Raw genomic sequence first — 17240 nt, forward strand, 5'->3', positions numbered from 1 at the left:
TCAGTGTGTCCCAAACAGAGTTCAGCCCTTGCCGCATGACCACCTCCTCTCCGTGAAGCCCCTCTGGGTGAAGAAGCCCCCACCAACGGGATCCTCAGCCCCCGGGCCAGGCTACCCCCAACCCTGCCCGCCAATGCGTCCCACCCCCTGGGTCCACCGCCAGGGACCCCGAGATATGCTCCCTCCCGTCTCCAGCCTTGGGCTGCACACCGACCCCCCCTTCACAAACCCCTAAGAGACTGGGACATGGAGGTGACACGGATGTGAAACACGTGGGTGTAGCTGGAATGACAAGCAGTGTCCCAGAGCAGGGGGTGGACCGGGGCTCCTGAGCAGGCAGAGCATGCCTGCAGTGGTGGCAGGACAGCCACAGAGGGGATGAGGTGGGCGCCCATGGCAGCCCCTCCCACGTGCCCCAGGCGTCCTGTGTCTCACGCCTCAGGTGGGCTGGCTGCCCCTTCTGCTGTCTGTCAGGTGGCTGCCTGTTCACTCGTTCACTCACTCGCTCGTCATGTAATTGGTGCCTGCTCGGTGCCAGGCCCTGGCTAGATGACAGCTCGTCCTTGGAGACCCCATTCAGACGTCACCTCCCCCATGAAGCCATTCTTGATCCCCACCCCCTCCTGCAGCCCCCTCAGGCCTCACCTGGGCTCCCAGTGCTGTGTTCACACTCTGAGGACCTCTCCAGCCTGTGAGCTCTGGGAGGCTCTGGGCCAGAAGCAAAAAGGGGCTCAGAAAAATGTGATGACAGCTAAAACTCTGACTAGATGAAAGGATTGCCCACGGGTGGCATAGGGCCGAGCTCACCCCTCCCTCTCTCTCTCCCTCCAGGACCAGGGCTCCTTCATCACCAGGAACAGAGGGACCTTCTCTCACCCTGTGCTCATTTAGACCAGTAATAGTCTGGATCCTTTTTTCAATCCTAATTTTTTTAAACTTTGAAGACATGTCATGAGGGTGTCCCTCAGTCATGAGAAACTTAGTTGTATCACTTCAAGGGAGGGAATCTACCTCTTGTGTCTGAGCCAAGACAGGACAATGTGGAAAGCGAAGGATGCTGAGGAGGAGCCAGGGCCTCGGGGCGGCAGGAGGAGGGCAGACAGAGAGATGGATGAAGGCAGAGCTGCCAGGGCGGGGGTCAAGTCGGGAGGAAGTGAGTCCAGGGGCTTCCACATGTGGGGGCAGTGGCTTCCAGTGTCCCCTCTGTCACATACGAGCTGTGTTCCTCACACTGCAGCAGCTCCAGGCCTTTGTGCGAGCTGGGCCTCCAGCAGGAGGGCCTTTCCTCTGCAGTGCCCTCATCACCCCACGAGACTCTGCCCTTGGGGCATCTGTTCCCGAGCCCACCCGTCCCCTACCCTAGCCTCACCAGGACACCCCCAGCCCGCTCTGTGCTTGGTTCTCCTGATTGTCATCCCCTGAGGCCGGCCTGTCTCCTTGTGGGAGAGACCGGCAGACCAGCTTCTGAGCCTTCCAAGTCTGCGTGACCTTGGACAAGCCCCTTGTCCCTTCAGAGGCTGTTTCTCACTACAGATGGGTCTGGCCATGGCTGCCTCATGGTGGCGCTCTGCTCTCTGAGCTGCTGGAGATGGAGCGTTGGATGGGTGCCTGTTGCCGGTGCCCTTGGTGCTGACCCTGGGGTCGCGGCCCCGAGCACACCTGGGGTCTGCAGGATGCCTAGCTGCAGGGGTGCACAAGGGAGCAAGAGACAGGCAGGAGGTCAGGGCGTTCCTCGTGCTCTGCCCAGGAGGCCCTGGGTCAGAACAAAGGACTCATCTGTGGGGTCCCCTGGGTGAGTGTTGCAGAGGGAGGAGCCCTCCGCCCCTGGCCCGCTTCCAGCCTCCACTTTCTCCTCTGTAGCTGGGACACAGCTACCCTCACCCTCAGAGGCAGGGGCGTCCTGTGTAAATTATCAAACCTGTGCTGTTTTTTTCGGGGGTCCGAGCCAGTGTGCAAAGGCACCAGGCCAATGGGACAGGTGAGGTATGGGCGTCACAGCTGTGAGGCCTCGCTACCTAGAGGACCGGGCTGTGCGTGTGGTTCTCGTATCCAGAAACAGGTCGCTGCCGTTAGCAAGTTCGTGCTCTAAGGCGTGTTTGCTCTCGTCAGTTACAATCATCTGTTTGAGCAGAGGCCTCCACTGTTGCCGGTCACAGGCGCTCTGCTCAGCTCCCATGTCCAGGGACCTCTGCACGCCTGCCGTTCGTCTGCGCCTGTTCTCACTCTGCTCCACGTCTCCCTGGTGTCCAGGGCCCACCCACTACAGGCGTCACATCGCAACACGAACCCTGCCCACCTTGCCCACCCGCGCTGAGCTCACGCGGGGATGAGCCACAGTCCTCCTGCACGCCGGCTGGTCTCTGCACCCTGCACCTCTGCACGTGCTGCTCCTGCTGCTCCTCTGTTCCCTGGTCTTCGAGACCTCAGCTCCCTCGTCCATTCTCCTTTACGGCAGGATCGAGTTGGTTGCTCACACAGCAGCCTCTGCTCACCCCACCCTGCCTTCTTCCCATGGATGCTCATTTTGGAGGAATCACGGTTGGTCCAAGTCAGTCATGGCACCCACACCCCCCGTGATTGGTCGGGGCAAGGACTCATTCTGGGCAATGAGGTGTTAGAGGAAGTCTATAGGGGCTTCTGTGAGAGACTTTCCTTCCTGAAAAGAAAGAGATGGGCAGGGAGGAAGGTGGCCCCTTGATTCTGGCTTGAGCACTGACTGTGCAGCTGCAATGGCTGGAGTGGAGGCAGCCACACTGTAATCATGAGGGAGAAACACTAACATTCTGTTAATGGTGGAGTAGAGAGGGGCTGGCATCTGAGTCACCAATGACATTGTTGAGCCACCGGACCACCTCTGGACTTCCCATCTCTCATATCATCTTTAAACATTAAAAATTAGATGCCTTTTAGTTTAAGCCACTCTTGGGAGAGTTTTCTGTTCCTTCTGCCAAACACGTATCTAACTGGCATAGCCTTCCAGTCTCAGTTAAAAGTTCTCTGTCCTTAACTTGTTCCCCAGCAGACATGAGTCTCTGCCCTTGACGCAACCCTTCACCCATGGAAACAGCCCATGAGCTGTGGTTCTCTGTGTGCCTAGCTGGCTCATCTGTGTTTGGTTTGTGAACACCTCTGGGTCCAGCCTCTGCCCTTTCTTCTCTGAGCGCCCTGAGCCTGCACACAGCAGGCCCTCAGACACCGCAGGGACCTCACCCCCAGCACAGCCGGAAGCCCTGAGCTGTCAAGAAGCCTGTGGGGTCACTTTGGCCCAAGCGCTGCGCCTAGCCCTCAGCAGCCTCTGCAGCTGGTGTGTGAAGCCCCTCATGAGCAGCGCTTCCCGGCAGGCAGCTCTCGCCTCACAGGGGCTTCAGTGCTGAGCTGTGAGGGGCCATCAGCCTGGTCCCTCCTGCGGCGGTCCCAGGAGGCCAAGATGCAGAGAGAGGGACATCAGCTGCATTTCAGAGAGGCAGACAAGGGCAGCGATGGACACATCCCGTTCCAGAGTGAGCGAGGTTCTCGTGTATTCTGGAAAAGACCTCTGGTGTGAAAGTGGGGAATAGGGTCCTCTAAGGCCCAAAGGAAGGAGATGTCCCCAGGGATGGTGGGAGCGAAGGCTCCTGGCCTCCCCTGTAGCGGCTCCAGACTGGCCTGTGAATGGTCACATGAGCATGACTCTGCCAAGCAAAGCAAGAGAAAGGGCTGCCAGGCTGGGGAGCCAGGCGGTGAGCAGGTGCCAGCCAGCAGGGGCCCCCTCCTGCCGTCAGTGGGAACTGCCTCTGTGAGGCTCCAGCCAGTGCTCACAGCATGCCATGCATGGTGCTGGTGCCCTACGTCCTCGCCACAGCCAGTCACCTCCCTTCTCTGAGCCTCAATCTCGTCCTCTAAAATGAGGATTAATTTGGGTAACATGAGTGGCCTAGCCTGTAGTAGGCCCCCAACAGAGATGCCTTGAGTCCATTTGGATCTCCAGGTTAGACGGGAGTCTTGCAGTGTTATCTGGAAGTTCTTCCCTGAGGCTAGCCTAAGTCCTAATTACCCAGTGACCGATGTTCAGCCGCTGCAGCCGGAAGCCAGAGCAAGTTTGCAATGCTCCAGCAGGTTTCAATCACAGCGAGAGGAAATTCAGCAGATTCAGGTGCCGACTCATGTGACCACATTGTCTCACGCCTCACTCGGCTTTCCCTGTCCCCCGTGGTGACTGGGGAGGGAGCACCCCTAGACTCCCTCAGGCCTCTTCTGCCTCCCCCACACCTACTGTGCGCCAGGACCGGGCCCTGGGGCCTGGCCTTTGCATCAGTCAGGGAGAGGGACGTGAGGACAGGTGTGGCGGGAATCTCCTAACCTGTCGCCCAGCAGCTGCTCACGCACCTCCCTCTGAGCAGCACAGCCGTACACGGGCTCTGGACCAGTGAATGCCCCAGCCCGCCGGCCCCCATTGTTCTGCTGGGTGGACTGCCCGGCCCACCACTAGCTGGAGTCACAGCCTCAGAACCTTCTGTATCCAGCATGGTAGGTGTTCAGAGGTGTCCAAGTCACTTCCACTCAAGTGTCACCTCCTCAGGGAAGCCCTCCTTGACCACCCTAGATAGACTGTTCCCTTCACAGCTCCCAGGGCTGGGGCCGAGCGTTCTGCACATCTACCTACTTGTCGGTTGTCTGTCCGTCCCCCTGAGAGCGATCACTAGCGCCTACACAGCACTCGAAGGCCTGTGTTGGTTACTGTGCAGGGCCAGGACAGCCTCACTTTTCAGACAGGACCCAGAGAAGTTCAGGAACTGCCCCAGGTCACTCAGCTCGGAAAGAGCTGGGCCGGCTGGTAACCATGTACATTCCTGGCCTGTGTGTGCTGTGCTTGTCACTGTGGAGCTCCAGTGATGAGGACACTGCCAGACGCCCAGTGTGCAAAGTCAGTGTCTGCTGACTGTTGCGCTCACAAGTGCTGTTCGATGTACTGGGTCCCAGGAGGAAGCAGCTGACTGCATCAGGGGAACCAGGGAGGAGGCAGGAATGACACTGGAGGAGAGTGGCCATTCTGCTCTGCCTTAGATGCTGAGTGAGAGTCCAGCTGGCAGAGGGATGGAAGGAAGGGCAGCCCAGGCAGAGGGAACAGTGTGTGCAAAGGCCTGGCAAGTGCAGGGGCTGGTGAAGAGGGTGGAGGGGCAGGGGAGGGCTGCCCAGTGTGACGGGTGGGAGGTGGTCAGTGTGGTCACCTTGGGCTGCTGTGAAAGGACCACAGACTAGGCAGCTTAAGCAACGGACATCTGTTCCTCACAGCTCTGGAGGCTGGAAGTCCCAGACGAGGTGCCAGTGGATTCGGTTGCTGGTGGGGGCTCTCTGCCCGGCTTGTGGACGGCTGCCATCCTGCTGTGTACTCACTGGGAGAGGAAGAGAGAGAGCGAGATCAAGCAAGCTCTGGTCTCTCTTTCTCTTCTTAGAAGGACACTGATGCCATCACAGGGGCTCCACCCTAGTGACCTCATCTAACTTTTCCAATCACTGCTGTGCACTTCTGGATTCGAGTCAATGAAAGGCTCAGTCGGGAGACATGGTAACCACTTGCCCTTGAGAGAAGTGACAGGCTCCCTTCAGTGGGAAGTCCTGACTCAGCGCTGGCAGTGGGGTCCCCATGGAGGAAGCAAAGCCATGCAGGAGAGGGGAGATGGCGGCATCCTGAGGGGAAGATCCACCAGGCCTCCGTGAGCCCATCAACGAGGCTGTGCTGTCACCTGGGCTGACTCTCCATCCAGGTCAGCTCTGTGGGCACATTTAGTAACACCTGTTCAACACTAGACCTGGGACAGACCTTGGGGAGCAGCAGCTTCTCCCCATGGGGAGACGGACGCAGGTGGAGCTGCTGATACGGGGAGCACAGGGTATGCAAGATGCTCTCAGCAGGGCCACGCTGCCCCAGGGGTCAGGGGATGTGGCACGTCTTCCAGGGGGTCCATGGAGGGTGTGCAGGAGGCTCTCAGCAGGGCCATGCTGCCCCAGGGGTCAGGGGATATAGCAGGTCTTCCGGGGGGTCCATGGACAGTGTCTGGTTGACAAGGCTCTGGGAAGCTAACAGCTTATGGGGTCGGGGACAGGACTGCGAATGTTCACTAGATATTCATGGAGGGAAAACCCACATGTGGTATCTGAGCCTGGTACCTCACCCTGTTGACTTCTAAATAACGTGTGTTTATTCTCCACATCACCAGCTCCAATCACTTTACTTAGACATTTATTCTCCTGCTTGGTCTCTGTTTCTCCACTTGATGAGGGCAGTGGTGGTGCCTGTCTTGTCACTGTGGGACCCACCTGCCTCAGAGTCGCTGTGCTGTGGGCATCAGCTGAATGAAAATATGAATGGAGAAGTGCTCATAAACACCAGTGGAACACAAACAGATCCAGAAGCTGGTGAAGCTTGCCCCATTGGTAGAGTGTCCCTGGGGTGATGGAAGAGTTTTGGAACTAAATAGTGGTGATGGGCGCACAACATTGTGCATACCACTGATGACACTGAATCGTGCAATTAAAAAATGGTTAAAATAGCTAATCTTATTTCTTTTATCACAATCTTAAAAATTAATAATGTAAAAAATGAGAAAAAGACCTCCAAGAATAACCCATCATAACCAGGGGTGGCCCCATGGTCAGTCGTCCCCATCCATGTGGCGGATGGTGTCCCCACCTTAGCACAATGTCTGTGCAGTCTACATTTTGGGGAACCAGGCTGCTCCCCCAGGACAACGGCTGAGCTAGAGAGGAAGGAGAGAGCCCATGGTGGTCAGAGGTGGGCCACAGCCCTAGGATGGTCACAGGGGTGGTAGGGGAGCAGGCCCCTCACCAGGTGCTGCGTGAGGATGTCTGTGATGTTGAACTTGAGGGAGCTGGGGTGGCCCGTGTGTGGAGCACAGCAGGTTGTGGTTGGTGAGGTTCAGAGTAACGGCTCCTCACTGACCCCCAGCTATGGCAGGTGCAGTCAGAGCCGAGGCTCAGAGGGAGGCCAGGGGGACCGACGTCCACCCAGGGCAGGGCATGACAGCGCCCGGGCCCTGCTCCTGTTGTGCCTGAGGGTCACTTGTCAGTGGAGACGCTCCAGCAGCGAGTGAGTAGAACAGGCTTAATTATTTGGGGGTCGAGATGAACATTTCCACCCAGGGACCGGAGGGGAGGGCTGTGTGGAAACACTGGGGCTCTGTCCTTTCCCAGGAGGAAAGGCTCCCACTTGCTGCGCCGATGCAGAACTGATGACTCCAGATATTTTCATCCACCTTCTCTCTGCTCCCATCTCCATCTCTTTGTCTCTCTGTGCCTCTGTCTCTCTCTCTCCCTCTCCTTCTCTCTACAGACAGATCAATCTAGACCTATCTATGTCTGTATCCAAATCTATATCTATATGTGCTAGGATTGTTGACTTTCTAAACTCCTGCGCGGAAGACTGGTCTACTTGCTTAGAAGAGCAGGAGAATTATCTAACATCTGTCTGTCTGTCTATCATCATCTACCTCTCCTGCCCTTATAACCAACTACACCAATCTGGGCATGGGGGCGGTGGGGAGGGTGTCAGTGGGCAGTGTAGGAGTGAGGTGGGTGGGGTGGGCATCAGTTAGGAGGCAGGGAGAGGGGAGCTGGGCGTGGGAGCTATAACCAACCTCTCTGCACCTCGATTTAGTCATCTGTGAGATGAGATAATAATGATTCCTACTTCAAAGGTTGTTCTGAGGCTTAAACAAGTTAATTTTTGTAGAGTTCTTAAGCACAGTGCTGGGCATGGAGTAAACACCATGTAAGGATTTATTATACAACATGAATAAGTGCTTTATGATCACTTCCTATGTGCAGAGATTTTTCCGTGGATAAATACAAGCTGGGTGCTACAATTACCCACATCAAGCAAAGGAGGAAACCAAAGTACAGAAATGGTCACCTGCCCAGGGTCACATGGCTGGAGGGAGGGAGAGTCTGGTTGGGCCCAGGTTCTCTGACCCCCAGTTCCTTGCTTGTGACCTCCCTGCTACACTCTTGCTCAGGCTCATGCTTCCTGTGCAGTGCTCAGTAGTTGGTGTGACCTGTGTGGACCCCAGGAGAAGGAGAATAAATGATGCAGGTGAGGCCAGAGGCCCCGCGTCTTGACTCTAGAATAGATAAGGGTGCAGGGGCTAAGTGTTTAAGACAAAATTGTGGAAGAAAACCTTACCCTCCCTCTTCCCTTCCTCCCTTCTGTTCATCACTCCTTCCAAGCTTCCTGCTATCCATCCATCCTTCCTTCCTTCTTCCCTTCCATCTTTCTTTCCATCCACTCATGAACTCACCCTTCCTTCTTTTCTATCTTTTCTTCTTCCCTCCATCCTTTCCTTCCTTTCTCACACCATCTATCTATCCATCCACTTGTCCATCTATCCACCCATCATCCATCCGTCTGTCCGTCCTTCCTGCCTCACCCCTTCCCTTCCTTCCCTCTTCCTATCCATACCTCCTTCTATGCATCCTTCTGTCCATCCTTCCTTCCATCTCCCTTTCTTTCATCTCTCCATATTTCCTTGCATCCTCCCCTCATCATTTCCTTTCTTCCACTCATTTATCCATCTTTCTTTCCTCCCATCCCTCTTTTCTTCCTTCCATCTATTTATACATCTTTCCTTCCTCTCTCCTTTTTTCTTCCATTCATCTTTTTCTCCCTTCCATCACTCATCCATCTTCTTTCCCTCTTCCCATTCATCATTTCTTCCTTCCTTCCATCTATACACCTCCTTTCCCTCCATGGACACCAAATTGGCCCTACAATCTGCAGGAACCATCCCAAGGACTGGACGGTGATAAACAAAAGACAGTCAATGGAGCTGACTGTATGCTGATCAGTATCCTATGGTGCAGAGGACAACCACCCACAGCTGGTCTTATCTAGCCCAGAATCTCAATCGTGATAGTGTGTTGACCACCTCAATTTCTGGCACAGTGCTTGCCGCATGTCAGCCTTCAGAAATGGTCAAATGTGGTGTGAGAATGGAGGCACGGGAGGCTGTGGGTCTAGCCTTTGTGAAGAATGGGGATGTGTCCTGTATGAAGGAGTCTGGTGCATACTTTTGAGTTGCTATGTTTTGTCATTTTGTTCCTAGTAAACATTATGTGGGAGATTTGAGGCTCAGGAGGATAGGAAAATCCAGAGCAGAGCCTGGGGGCCAAGAGCCTGAGGGACAGTGACTGTCGTAGCTGGGAAACTGCAAAGCGCTGAGGCCAAAGGGAGGACCCAGCCCTAGAGGACTGTGGGTAAGAGTCACTTCTAGGCCTCTCTGGGCCATCTTCTCCGGAAGGCCCACCTAAGGAGGTCACTCTGCAGCGGGGGTAGATGGGCTGACACTGGTGTTCTTGAACAAGGGCCCAAGCTGTCGGAGGAGGAGAAGGAGGTCAGTAGGACTGAACAGGACAGGGGCAGGGCTGGAATGAGGTAAGCGGGGCGGCATCAGTGAGGAGGCAGGGAGAGGGGAGCTGAGCATGGGGGTGGGGGGCGTCAGTGGGCGGTGCAGAAACGAGGTGAGTTGGGCTCTCACTGGGAGCTGCAAGTCTTCCTCTATTTTGTCGAACTCCTCTGAGCCCAGAGGCTGCATGTCCTCTGTGCTGCACAGGGTGGGTGGACAAGGCAGGGCCAGAGACTGCAGTGAGAGTGGGAGAGCAGTTACACCTCAAGTCACTGCCTGGGCTAGAGCTAGGGGTCATGGGGAGAGTCTTGGTGCACATAACTGTTGCCCAATGTATTCACATCTGGTGCAGGAGCTCAGAACGTCTCCTCCCAGAATGGGAAACTTTGTTTTATTGTTCTATTAGTGATAATGATAACAACAATGACAATAAAAATAGTAGTGATAATAACAACTAACGTTCGGTAGGTGCTTACTCCATGCTCTGTGCTAAGTAAGCACTTTCCATCCAGGATCTCATATGTTCCACACACAACCCTTGGAGGGGAGGCCTGTTACTTACCCCCAACTGACACAGGTTGAGACTGAGTTTCAGAGAGGTTAAGTCACTTCCCCAAGGCCACACAGCTATTTTAGAGCAAAAGCTCAGACTCTAGAGTTTGAATGACTTAGAGTTGAGTCCTGTGCATCTGCTGGCTGTGCGGCCTCAGAAAATCACTGAGCCCCCAAGAACCAGCCTGTGCCTCTCTCAAATGGAGAAACAGCAGTGTCTACCTGCAGTGGCTGAAGGTCATACGTGTGAAGCAAGGTCCCTGTTATGTGACAATCAGTGAAGGCTGCTGTCATTGCTTTGCTGTACTGTTGTTATTATTATGCCTGCTTTCTCTGCCCACCCCTCTATCCCCTGCCCCTTGGGAATTAGTCCTGGGTTTGCCCTTGACGGTGTCCATTCCATTCTGGGAGAAGGGGAAGTTTCAGGAATTGTTCCAGAAGGCACCACTGGATCTGGCCTCACTGACTGACCCCTCCAGGTCCCCTGAGGCCAACATGGTCACGAGTTGGTCCTGGCAGGTCACCTGGGAAGGGCTGTAAAAATGGCCACAAATTCCTCAGCTCCCTGCAACGACACCTTCAACGTGGTGTTGCAGCCCCTGAGACCAAGGTGGGGAGGCCACCTCCACCCCATGACTCTGGCTTGGCCATGACTTGCTTTGGTCAAAGGGATGAGAGAAACGTGATGCGAGCAAAGGCTGGAAAAATGCTTGTGTTCTGGGGCTTGCCCTCTGGGAGCTCTGTGAGCACATGAATGAGCCGGGGCTGGTCTGCTGGATGCTGAGGTCAGAGGAAGGACAACCAAGGCGACCTCTCCATCAGTCAGGTGTCCTCCAGGAGCAGTCACCCAGCTCACCTGCAGGCAATGGCAGACACGTAAGGAAGCCCCGTTCAAGCCAGAGGCGCTGCCCAGCTGACCTGCACACTAGTGAGCAGTAATCAATGATCAGTGTTTTAATCCAGTAAATGTGCGGGTTGTTTGTTATGCAGTAAAACTAACTGATACCAAACCTTAACAGAAAGCAAGGGGTGGATTAAAAGGAGCCACTGCTTCAGTCTGGAACTGAGAACCTGGAGTCACAGAGCTCTCCAAACCCAGGGGTGGAGCTGGACGGGTCTGTGGTGAGGGTATAGACCCAAAGGTTCACCCTCCCACTCTGTCCCCCAGCCTTGAGCTGCCTGTGCATGATCTCTGGTCCTTCTCAAGGCTAAGCATGGAGGCATGGAGGTGGGAAGGAAGGAGACACAGAGGGAAGGCTCTTTCTGTAGAGGTGGAGGAGACTGGAGCCTCTGGGGTTCTCAAGGAGGGTATAGAAGTCACAGAACCTGAGGAGGAAGCATCAGATGAGAACGGGGCAGCCTCATCACCTTGGAGATGCCCAAGATGGGGGCCCTGATGCCCAGCCTGTCACAGAAGGTGGAGGTGGGGGTGGGTAGGTAACCACCTACGGCTTCCTGCCTGGAAGCCCTGAGGCCCTGGACTTCGGGAGGAGGGACCAGCTGCCCCCTCAAGGCATTGTAGGGTCATGGGGTCATCTAGGGCTTGAACACTTACCACTGGGGATGGAGGTCAAGGCTGGTCTGGTGTAACTGCAGAGAGTGGGTAAGAGTGAGGGGGGAGCTTTGAGAGGGTTAAGGAAGGGAGGGAGGGGCTGGACCGCTGGTGGAAGACTAGACGCCATCAGGAGGTTGTGTCCCTTCCAAACAGTCAGCGGTGCCTCCTATAACCTTTCTCTGACTTTCCATCTCTCTCTCCCTGTGATGTAGCCCTCGGTGGGGAAGAGGGACCTCACAAGGAAAAGAAGAGTGAGGAGAGAGAAATCTCGAAGCAGTCGTGGATGTGTGCTCTGACCAGAGCTCAGAGCACCAAGAGAAGCATCCACCTGGGGTGCAGGAGGAGACCCCTTTCCCTCACCGCAGAGACAGTCCCTGTGCAAGCCGGGCGACACCATGGGGCTGGTGGCTCAGCTCTCAGCAGAGCCACTCCATGTCCAGCGTGAGGTCCACAGAGTCAGGATGGTGGACGCAGACAGTGTCAACCCCAGTGGCTGCTCCACCCTTTCGGGCTTGGGGAGAGAAGGACATGTGTATGGGGACAAAACAGAGGGACATCTCTGGTTGGACATCCGTTCATCAGCCCACTTGTACGTGGATGCCTGCTCATCTGCTCTCCTGGTCCACGCATGAGCTGCTCACAAGGGAAGGGACACCTTCAAGCCACAAAGGACCAGAGTGAATGTTTAGAGTCAGGCGACCATCGGTTCAAGTGACAAACCTTAGTTCTGTCACTTGTTGAATAATCAACGTAAACACCTGTGACTCAGTTCTGCCATCTTTGCAGTGTGAGTAATGCTGTAACCACCTATTAGAATGTGATGGGATTCAGAAATGATTGATACAAAATACTCAGCCTGGGGCCAGGTACATACTAAGTGTTCATTAATTAATTAATTGCTTAATTAAATAAATGTTTTTAGAGCACCCAAACTCCGTAGGAAGACTAAACAGCAGCTCTGAACAGAGATTCACCAGCTCTCAGAAAGCTGATCCAACCCAATTTTTGGGCTGAGCTTCTGAGCATAAGACACTGCATAGCAGAGACCCCCACCCACTGCCCACCTGCCTCTTGCATTACCAGCTCTCTAGGGCAGCAGGAAAAACAAGGCCGAAGGGATAATCCAGGGATCCAGCAGGTGGCGCTGCCAGAGAGCATGACGGGGAGAAACAGTCTCCTAGCACCTCAGCAGGATGGACGTGGCCTTGTGCTGAGGTGCTTGTAGCTCTGGTCTCCTAGATTCTTGATAAAGGTACAACGTCAGTTTTGTTGCCTGGGATGCTGCTGATGGTAAAAATGGCCCCTAGTTGATGACCTGCATCTTTTCTGGGAGGACCATAAATGGACACCAATACCTGGCAGGAAGCTATAGCTTTGGGCTTCCTTGGTATGTGGTGACCCTGTTAACTGTGCAGGACTGTTACAAGAGCTCGGTCCCCCCTTTGGGACATAGGACATCTAACCCAGAGTGGCTTTGGCACCTATCCATTGAGCTTTCGTTTCCGTGCTCATGGGCATTCACGTGGGACGACACAAGAACAGGCCCTGGACTGCCAGAGGGTGCTGGCATGCCATCTCCTGAGCACCCTTCTCAGGGAGTTGAAGTCACGTCGGGCTATTCAGGTCTGCAAGTCTGACCGTCTGATTGGATTTAGGATGACCTAGAGAGGGCAGTGCCCAGGTCTGGCACCAGGGCTGGGAACAGCATGAGGTGAGCAAGGACCGAGGTACAACACTTAAGGAGCACTCCCTCTCAGGGTCGTGGAAGTACAGGGTTGGCACCTGAGGGTGAGCACCTCCTCAAATACATTCTGTAGCCTAGGAACCTCGCTTGCCCACCCTAGTCTGGCCAGCCTGCACCTTATTACACCTCCTAGGACCAAAGAGGAGGCCTCCCCTTGGTGCAGTCAGTCTGCAGACAGTGCACAGTGAGCCGATGCTGCTGGTGGTGAGCAAGGGCTTGAGCTGAGGAGGAGGGAGTGGGTGGATGAAAATAGATGTAAACATCATAAGTATGAGCTTATTTGAACTTCCCACACCTTTTGACAGGGGCCACATCAAAAACGTTCTGCTATGCGTGGAAGGCGGCCCTGCTGTGGGATGTGGCGTTTCCTATGCTCATAAGAAAGGAATGAATAAGGATTTCCTGCAAGAACTGGAGTAGGCTGTGGGCAGGTTTGGGAGGGAGGCAGGTAATGCAGCTATTATTACAGTGAATGTGGACACAGACAATAGATTGTGATAATGCTTTGGCATTATTGATTTTATCTGCCTGATCCTAGCAGTCATTGCTCAGAAGGGAGTAAAAAGCTCTAAGCTCACAGAGAAAATATTCCTCAGCCCTGAATATGTTAACATGCTCATTTGTTGATGTCTAAAGTACTTAGCAAACATTAGATTATCTGGTGGTTTTAAGATATGTCTGCAAATACTTGGCACTCCTCCCTTCAAGAGATGGAACCTGTTCCCCTTGCCTTGGGAGTGGGCTGGACTTAGTGACTGGCAGTGGTGGGTGTGGCTTTGGAGGCTGGGTCACAAAAAGGCCCTGCAGTTTCTGTGTTGGTTGCTTCTCTCCTGGATCACTTGTTCTGGGAGAAGTCAGCTGTCACATCCTTAAGAGGGGGGTCCACGTGGCAAGGAACTGAGGCCTCCAGCTGACAGCCACATGAGGGAGCCTTCTTGGAAGCAGTTCTTCCAGTTGCACTCATGTCCTCAGATGACTACAAGCCCAGCTGACATCACAGCTGTGACCTTAGGAGAGACCCTGACCCAGAGCCACCCAACTCAACTAAGCTCGCGGTTTCCTAAACCACAGAAAGTGGGAGATTACATTTGCATCTAATTTTGCATCATAAAATCTCATTTATCCCTAATTATACTCTTAGAAGAGCTTGTCCTTCTACATATATTTTATACAAAATAAACAAATAAAGTAGAGGTAATTCAAACATTTAAATTTAAATTCCTATGGGAAGATTACTGACTTGTTAGGAAGTGATGGAGCAAGCATAATACCTACTAAGTTTCATGATTTTTCTGCCAGAACACTGAGATGCACAATCATGAAGTTCAGTTTCTTCCTAAGTGTTTTTCCAAACCGGAGGGGATGACCAGGGGGCCATACCAAGACCAGGAAGTGCCTGTGGCACAGTGACTGTGTAGCGAGGGTGGATCCCTAAAGACCCCGTGAAACAGTTACACACAAGCGGCTCCTAGAAACCACAGTGACTGGAGTAAAGCAGTCGACCCAGCAGATAGGAATGGGAATGGGAATGGCGTCAGGGAGGGTCAGGGCCACAGATTCTCACAGAAGACAAAGAACCACAACGAAGGCCCGGCTCTGAGAGCAGCTGCTGTGGTTGCACCAGATCAACCTTCCGAGACAACCATTGTGGGGACTGCCGGACCACAGGGTCATTGCAGCCACAGACCAACAGCAGCTCATCTGAACACACAGATCTCAAGAGTTTCCTCTCCATCAACCCTTGTTTTAGGATGACAGACACCTCCATCCCTATCCAACACTTGTGGACGAGTGTAACCAGAAACCTCCTAAAGAAGGCGCAGGACAGAGCGGGATGAGAACACGAGGGACGGGCAGCGGTGCTGGACCTGACCATGGGGACTATCACCCGGGCCTGTTTAACTCAAGAGAAGAACCCAGGACTGAGATGTGGTCTATAGCTCCTCATCTTGCCATGTTCATAGACACCACACAGTTTTTCTTCCTTTCTTTACAAAGGTGTTGATGAATTTGCATGTAATTAATTCAGGAAGAGGGAAATTTTTCACAAAGTAGTAGGATCTGGTTCCCATGACCAGGTTTTCCAGTCTTTTTGATGGTACAGGACACTCAGGAAGCAGAAACACAACCTATCAGAAGGTGTAATACAAACAAGGTCTCACTTTCATGTAGATCAGCACCTAGGCTTTTTGAGACAAGATAAATCATGAGGGCTGCTAACTACTCCTCCACAGCCTTCAACAAAACACTTAAAACCCCTAAGTTAACTTACCAATCTCAGGAAAAGAGAAACTTGACAATTCAAGTCTGTTGGGTTTGCATCCAAATGCACAGGACAGGGAATCGAATGAACAGAAACATCTTAATGGGAAGGTCTTGCTTGCCTTTTATCTTTTGCAAATGAGCAGTACATCTTATATCCTGCTCCTTTCACTGTTCTAACTAATTTTTAAGGAAATATGGTATAAGTGAATATCCCTAGATGTGTTTATCTTGGTCCCCCCAGCAATCAAAGGAACTGTCTCTTAGGGCATACAGAATTTAGGAACATCAATTATTAAGAGGCGAAGTGGAAGTGGAAGTGCTCCTGAACATTTCCATTTCCAGACAGAAAAATACAACAGATCAGACCAGGCAAGTCAAGGTCCACACCGCTGACTGCTGTCTTTGACAAGCTTTCCTCCAAAGCAGAGACGGTAAACCTGACAAGTTTCCAATGATGCCCGGTGCTCCGCACCTTGAACATGGCTCTCCCAAAGCTGGAGCACAGTCTGTCTGTTCCTGGGGGGTCAGGTCACCACTGTGTCTCTAAGACACCACCAGTCAGGCCCGAGTGGAGTTAGGCTCATCAGTGTATGCTGAGTTTTTTGAGGCCTCTGCATTTGAATGGGTTGGTGAAAATGGCCCACTGGATACTTGTCTGGGAATGTGGTTGTCCTCTGTTCTCAGCAGATCCTAGGGAAACCAATGATCAGCTTCACTAACGGCTCAACCTCCAACTCTGCGAGAAAGGCGTCTTGTGAGGGTGACATTTCCGGGAAGCCAAAGCCAGTGTTACCACCCTGTAAACTCCTTAAGCTGTGCTTTCTATCGGGGCCACAGGGCAAGTTCCTCCCAAAAGCCATGGAAATGGGGCACTTTGGCTGGAGAAAGCAGAGGACAGCAGGCAAAGTGGACGGTTCCTGGGATGTCAAGCCAGTGCCCATAAAGCAGTTAAGCAAGTAGCTTCCTGGGCCTGGACGGGGGGGGGGGACGCTCTGGAAAGACCCACAGGAGCCAGGTGGCGAAGGGAAGCGAGCGGTGGGGCAGGAGGCAGGAGAGAGGAAGGAGGCCGAGTCCCGACCGGATTCCCGCAAAAGCGAGCTGCACGAAGCAGGCCCGCCGCCGCTCGGCGCAGCGTCGCACCCTCCTAACTCCCTAATACCGGGCGTCCCCTCACATCCCTCCTGGACTCGATTACGGGAGGTTGGGGGTATCACCACACACCGCCCTGCCCTTCCCCCCAAGGGCTGAGCACCGGGTGCGTGCACACGGCATCCTGGGAGTTGTAGTTCTGCAGCGGTACCCCAGGCATCCTGGGAGTTATAGTCCCGCAGACTTGCAAACGGCTGAGACCGGTTAATGGACTACAGCTGCCAGCATGCGCAGCGAGGGGCTCCACCTGCCGCCGCGCCACTCCGTGCGCCGAGGGCGGTTCCAGCACGCCCCGCGGAGGCCGGATGACCCCCAAGTCACGCCCACGTGACCCAGCGAGGCCCGGCGGGCCCAGAGCGGCGGGATTCGTTTTGATATCGTGGTCCTGCGTCTCCACGAGACGCCGCTGGGGCGACTTGTCGCGGCGGAAGTTGGACTTCTCGCAGACAAGTGAGTGTCCCAGCGCCTCTTGCAGTTTACAGGAGTGGGCACGGTGCAACCTGCCCTCCATGTGCTCAGCGCGCCTGCCCCGCCCCCTGTCGTGTCGCGCCCCTCCGCCCCTCCCCCTCCCCCCTCC

At 54.2% G+C, this 17240-nt stretch overlaps 1 long non-coding RNA gene across 1 annotated transcript in view; it reads left to right on the forward strand.

The window, feature by feature from the left end:
* The first annotated feature begins 16999 nt into the window (after positions 1-16999).
* The window catches only part of LOC124233090 (uncharacterized), a 5807-nt gene continuing 5566 nt past the window's right edge, over positions 17000-17240 (forward strand). The window contains exon 1 of the long non-coding RNA XR_006886972.1: positions 17000-17113. This is a non-coding gene — a long non-coding RNA (uncharacterized LOC124233090). The remainder of the gene's footprint in view (positions 17114-17240) is intronic.

Source organism: Equus quagga, chromosome 2 (assembly GCF_021613505.1).
Source record: "Equus quagga isolate Etosha38 chromosome 2, UCLA_HA_Equagga_1.0, whole genome shotgun sequence".
Lineage (NCBI taxonomy): Eukaryota > Metazoa > Chordata > Mammalia > Perissodactyla > Equidae > Equus > Equus quagga.